Here is a 7,023-nt window from a genome sequence, read left to right as displayed (position 1 = left end):
TCAAAATTGTTTAATTTATTTGTTGGTACCAGGTATTATATACCTAATATTAGTATAGTTAATTAAAATATATATATATTATATATATACCTATAAAATATCACGAACGAATAATTGATAATCGTATTTCATAAATAATATTTAACAATTTAATATAATTAATTAATAATAGTTTTCTTCAAAATGTCTTGAATTCTATTCTTTTTTTATTACTGTAAGATCATCATTTTTTTATAACTTAAATATTCGTATTATGTTATTATAATAGTAGACCATTTTAAAATTTCTTTGAATATATTTCGTGTGCCTATTTTTAGTGTATGAGTTGTGTAACTATACAATTTGTTAGCATATTGCTTCATTTGCTTATTACTTACGTAATACTATACGTTAATCATTAAATAATATAGGCGCTACTAAGTTGTGGCTTGGGGAGGATTACCCTTACTTTTATATTTGTATAAAGTTGTAGTTTATACTTACCAACAATTATATTAATTAACATGTGGGATTTTGGGAGCAGGGCCAAATTTAGTGGAGAAACAATTGTCTTGTGTTGCCCCTAGCGGAAATTTGAAGGGGCAGCACATTTTCACTAGCCTAGCAAATTACATCTAACATTTTTTTTAATTTGTTTTTATACAAAGTAGTTTTTTAAAACTGTTTAAGGGGATTCGATACTGTGAATTTCTGTTTTTGTCTAACATACACGCGACATAGGATTTTAGACTGGTTCTTTGGCAAACATACCAATTTATCTAATGATGCGATCAGAATTCTAAAAACAGATTTGAATTTGACAAGTCTATTTAAAATCGACTTTCCCACTATTTAATTTTTTGATTTTAACTTCTAAAAAAATTAAAATACGACAATTTTTAAATACTCTTTTTTAATATGACATTTTTAGGAATTTTGGGGGATAGTATCAAACATGTGGGAAAGTTGATTTCAAGTAGACTTGACGATGAATTCAAATCTGTTTTCAGAATTCTTATCGCTTCAATAGAGCAATTGGAATATTTGGCAAAAAAACACGTCTAAAATACTATGTCATGCGTGTGAAGGACAAAAACAGAAAATCACGGTATTGAATCTTCTTTTTATTTATTAGAATATTATAATTTATAACTAAATATATTTATATCTATTTTTGCATAGGAAATATATGGGTACGTTTTTTTCTGTTTGTATATTTTTGATTTATTCAAAAAAATCAGTGTTGGCTTATTTGATAAGAGTTGGGATAGTAATATCGTGATGTCTTTGTGGGCAAAAAGCCTAAATACGGCCTTGTGATGGAGTCTCAATAGAAATATAAGTATAATTTATTTGTACGAAAGTTTTTTCGTAAATGATACTAATTTAATTTATGATAATATAATTTCATTCAAATTGAATTATGAATAATTTAGAACTATTTTTGACAAAAGTACTAACGTATGGTTTCTGGATGTCTCTAGTCATTTAGTGTTATTGCGTTAATTTTATATTATTTTTATAGTTGTATTTATAGTACAATATTAAGGACATCATTAGAGAAGTACCATGTCATACTATAAATAATATTTCTGAACTTAAAGATTTCATTTGAATTTATAGAATGAATAGTACATGATTATAGTACATTTTTTAATATTGAAAAAAAAATAAACATAAATATAGATATGTGTGCGCGTAAATACATAATGTATATTGGTTTATGAAACCAACGAATAATTCATAGGTAATCAAAAGTTAATACAATATACCTAGTTAATATATTGTGACGATGTTAATATGTTGTATGGATGTTTTTATTTTAAGACTCGTATTTACTGTCATCCATCTTAAGCTTCATAATATGTGTGTCCATTTATATGTCTACATTGATTTTATTTGTAAATTAAAATCATTTACAAAAGTGTATTCGTTTTCCGGTGGACTATAATACCTATCAGTATAATTTATTTGTAAAAAATCTTTAATGATTTTTCGTAAATTATACTATATTTAGATAGTTGAGTATCAATTGTAAAAGAAATATAAAATATTCATTTAGTTAAACTAAGTTATAAATTAAACTTTTAAATTTTAATACCGTACTTAAGTAAGATTTTATTGTTTTTTTTTGTTTTATTTACGATAAATACCTATTAGTATAATTTATTCCCATTAATTCATAAGCTATTTTGTCTGGCCGATTATATTATATGTATTCAATCTGTTTAATTTCTTGAAAATGTTGGTTTTTTTCATCTTATTGGAAGGAATTATCATTAAGAGGATGTCAGCGCACTATTTGTTTTTTTTCTCTTTGACCCACTCGCAACATAGACAAAACGCATTTGCGCAGAATCATTTTTTCTATATTTTCAAGTAATCTTAGAGTAAAATCATCCATTAGAAAAAAGATAGGGAATAATATTTTTGAGGGAATGTCATATCGAATTTAGATTTTACTGTTATTTGACTTTGTATTTGAGTTTCAAAATAAACAAAAAAATGTTGTAAATTTAAATGATGTTTAAATTGTTTTGAAACAATATTTTGAGAAATCGATATGACATTCCCTCAAAAATATTATTCTCTATCTTTTCTGTAATTGGTGATTTTACTCTAAGATTACTTAAAAACATAAAAAAAATGATTCTGCGCAAATGCGTTTTGTCTATGTTGCGCGTGGGCCAGAGAGAGAAAACCAATAGTGCGCTGACATCCTCTCAAGTGTCAACGAATATACGATGTTACATATTATAATATATTTATATTGAAAATATTTTATTGCATTTCTGTTATAAATAAATGAAAATTAACTAACCCGCATCCTAAATTTTTGTATGTATCTGACATTTTATAAAGATTACATTTTTTTTTATTACCCACGTTACTTTTTGTTTGATTTATAATAGTTTAAGTTTATAATACTCATATCTACAATATTATAATTATTATTTTAACTATATTATATAATTGTGTATTTATTCAAATATTTACGTTATAATCATAAAAATATTTTATGCTCATAATATGTTTGTTGCGTGTGTTTGGGTACAATATATACTACGTACCTACCTACTTATAACTATGTTATTTTTTTCGATGTTCTATTTTTATTTTAAGTGAATGTGTTAAATAAATAATTTTATTCATTAATATTATTTGAAAAACATTTTTTATTTTTATTATGTACCTATACTTAGGTACTGAACCCATTCAATATCCTTTATTTGTATGGACATTGCTATTTTACTGCATAGTACACATCACTATGATTACCTATTAGAGGTAGAAGGGGTGGTAGTTAACTCTGCTGATTGAATGGTAAACTTTCCCGATTTTTAAAACTAGTAAACTCTCCTGATGGTAAGCTCTCCTGGGTTAATATCATGTTTACCTTAAGGAAATGTATAAACTTTCCCGATAGTTGCTTTCAGTGGCGTACGCAGAATTTTTCAATGGGAGGGGAGGGGGGCTTGATAATTAGTTACAATTTTATTTTTATTTTGTCCAGTCCAATAATTGCAAACGTTTGTTTGAGGTATTTTAAAATGTTTGTAACTTTTCAACTTTTCTGGTAGAAAAAATGCTCTGATCATAAACTTTGATGCCCGATGAATGTTTTTGGAAGCAAATTGTACTTTTAGAGGTCGAAATTGAAAATATTCAGTGCTTTTTAGAATAATTGCAGAAAAAAATGAAAATTTATTTAGTTTAGTATAATGAGTAATACACCCGTGTCCTGCTGATGCATCGAGTTGGCCCGCATATAGAACAGCTACTTAACAGCACGATAGAATATGAATCGGATAGAAATTGTACGAACTCGACATAGCGAAGTTTCAGTGGTATAATAAGAGACTAATAATATTACCTTTAACAGATTTTTTTTAAACTTTATTTACAAAGCTGAAAAATACATTAATATAGTAAATACTGAACACGATTTAGTGTCTAGATATAATATTTATTATATACTTATTTTCTAAAATCATAGCAAAAAAAGACCAAGAGGGGATTGATCCCAAAAATCTCCCCCCCCCCCTCTGTAAATACGCCGCTGAAGTGGATACGCGTGATATGCGCGCCCTGCAGTTTTTGGGATTTCCACTTTTCCACCAGCTTGACTGAAAAAGGTCGTTTTCCAACGCTCGACCGTCAATGGAAACTAAACTTTCGATGCAGACGTGACAAAAATATTTTTAAATTAAATATGTTCATAATTTTTGAGTGGTATAATACTGCCATCACATTTTAATGACTAAATTATGAACAATCTTCACGAAATTTGTAGTGTATTTTTAATACTTAAAACTATATTATTGGTTAATTATTATAGAACCTAAATATTTATATAGGCTTCTTCAAAGTATTTTATTGAACTTAATAATAATAATATGCTAAATAATGAATAAATTATAATATACGATGGGTAAGAGGCAACATACCTATATATAAATAAATATATTATTTAACAATTTTTAAGTCTTCAAATTTTAACATTACTGAATAAAGGTTTTTACATAGCTGCAGTATCTTACGTTATCATCCCTACCCGATTAAAGAGGATCAAGTAAGCTCCAGCATGACCCTGCAGGAGGCTGGAGCCCATCACTTTCCAGTGGAAAGTGGAAAGTTGAAAGTTTCCACATCATTTTTTTAATGAACATACTCATAATAAGTTTCAAAAAATAAAATATAGCTATATAGGTATCAATAATATGATAAAGTGTGATCAATAATAAATTATAAATAATTAGTGAATATATATGGGAGTTGTGTGTACAAAGGTATACAATATATTTTTTTTTATTGTGAAGAGGATTGTCTGTATAGTTGTTATTTATTTATGTAAATTGTATGTTATTGCGTACGTTATTGGTTCATAAGTAAGTAAATTTACCTATAATAATTAATAATTACATATTTTTTTTATAGTCTAAGTAATTATTGTATTTTAGATTGAGTGAAGCGATGTGAGTGTACCTATTGATTTTACAATAATGTGTGTTTTGTTTGTGTCAATGTATGTATAAGTATCATGATTATACTAATTTGCTATTGATGCTAGTTCGTCATCAGGCCACCAATAATTTAGAAGCACAGATAAGAGCGTCAGCTAAAGTCGTAATATTGTTTATTTTATTATCATTTAATGCGTTATAGGTATATAGCATTTATTCCACAATAAAATTACCGCCAATTGGAAAATTTCCCCCGGGTTTATAATTGTAAAATGTATTGTTTAATTGTTCAGTATTTGATTTCATTTCTATTTGGTTATCGTTTTTATCGGTTTCATTACTGTTGATATTAGATATGTCTTTTTCTATAATATGATGTGTATTGTAATTGCTTGATAATTGAGAGTCATTGTAATCACAGATAATTAGTTGGATATTGGAAGTTGAAAATTTAGAAAATAAAAGTTGTTTAATGTTAGACTAATTACATTTATCTAGACACGCGGATAATTTGGGTACCGCTAGTTTATAATGTTTTAATTTGTATATTTCATTAATTAAACTGCTTATTGCAGTTTGTATATCATTATATTGAGGTTTCTGATAATAATATTGCTTAGTAATAGGATACAAAATTAAGCTATTGTTGGTTATTATTGTTATAGCGTTAACGACATATATATTTTAAATTATAAAAAATGCTAGAAAATTTGCCGTATTTTTACAAATTTCTGCAGCTCATCATTTATTCATTCTCATATTAGCTGAAATGCAATGTGTTATAGCATAATATTCTTGTAATAAAATAAAAGTATATAAGTATATAAAATAAACTTTTCAGTTTTCTTCAAAACTTTGAAGAAATAAAAAATAACTTGTAGATTTTACACATAATACACATCATAAACTAAGTAGCAATAAAAAATAGTACGTTAAGTACCTAGTTAAGTTTGTTAGTTTGAACATTTTATTTCGAAATAATAACTGATGATGAAAAAACAGTATCTTGAGTATTAAAAAAATTTCTACGCGTTAGCACGGGTTTTTTTTTATTAAATATATTAAACATTTCGTCACTGGTGTGTAGCTGCAGGTAGTAGAGTTGATGTCGAAAAAGTAAAAACATATATTATGGCAGTATATGCCATCGATCATACTTATAAGATTAACAGTTGGAAGTTATTGCAGTAACAAAAAATATATATATTAAATTGATTGAAATATTACTGTGAAAAACACTAAATTTGTGATTTAATATTTTGTTTATTTGTATTCATACAATACAATTACATGTTTAATCGTCAATGGTAACAGAAATAATAAGTACCTACCTATGATGGTGTACACCTTGTGTCTTATAATTTCCATCAATAAGGGTTATTGATTGGAAAATATTATGCTTGTTGTATGGCTCATACAGTTTCTAGTAAAAAATACTTATTTTATTTATACAAAAAAATTTATGAAAACATAAATGCATAAAAAAAATAATTAATTTTATGGTTTAATACAGTTTAATGAACCGATCGTGGGCCACTAAATCATGTTTAAGGGACCATAAAGCCACTCGCTATTGATTCAATAAATATTAGTGATTGTTAACGCAAGTATGCAACCAGAAATTATTATTAATTAATTAGTATGTGATGTTTTTAGATTTAATTTTTTTAAGCAGTATTTCCATTATAATCATAAACTATAAAAATATCTGTAAAATTGTATGAAATATGTAGATACAATTGCAACATAACCAAAAATTACAAAAAAAAAAAATCATTAATAAATTCGTCTTCGCGTATACCTAATAAGTTGGTAAATAATTTAACAATAAAATCGATTGACAGTAAAAAAACATGCAATCGCAATAAAGTGGGAATGCATTGGGAATTACGGTCAAGCGTTCGGGGCAGTTAAAATCCGTGATCGGTAGTATTGTGTTTTATTGTATCGATTACGTCAATAGTCGTTTTCGTGTAGGTGGAGTCTTCGGCGGCAGCGGTGATGTTGTTGGTGGTTGTGGTGTAGGAGGAGATGGTGGGGGGTAGGCAGAGGCGTTGGTATTATAGTGATGTAGCAACTC

Source organism: Metopolophium dirhodum, chromosome 1 (genome assembly GCF_019925205.1).
Source record: "Metopolophium dirhodum isolate CAU chromosome 1, ASM1992520v1, whole genome shotgun sequence".
NCBI lineage: Eukaryota > Metazoa > Arthropoda > Insecta > Hemiptera > Aphididae > Metopolophium > Metopolophium dirhodum.
Note: the sequence above shows the minus strand (reverse complement) of the source record.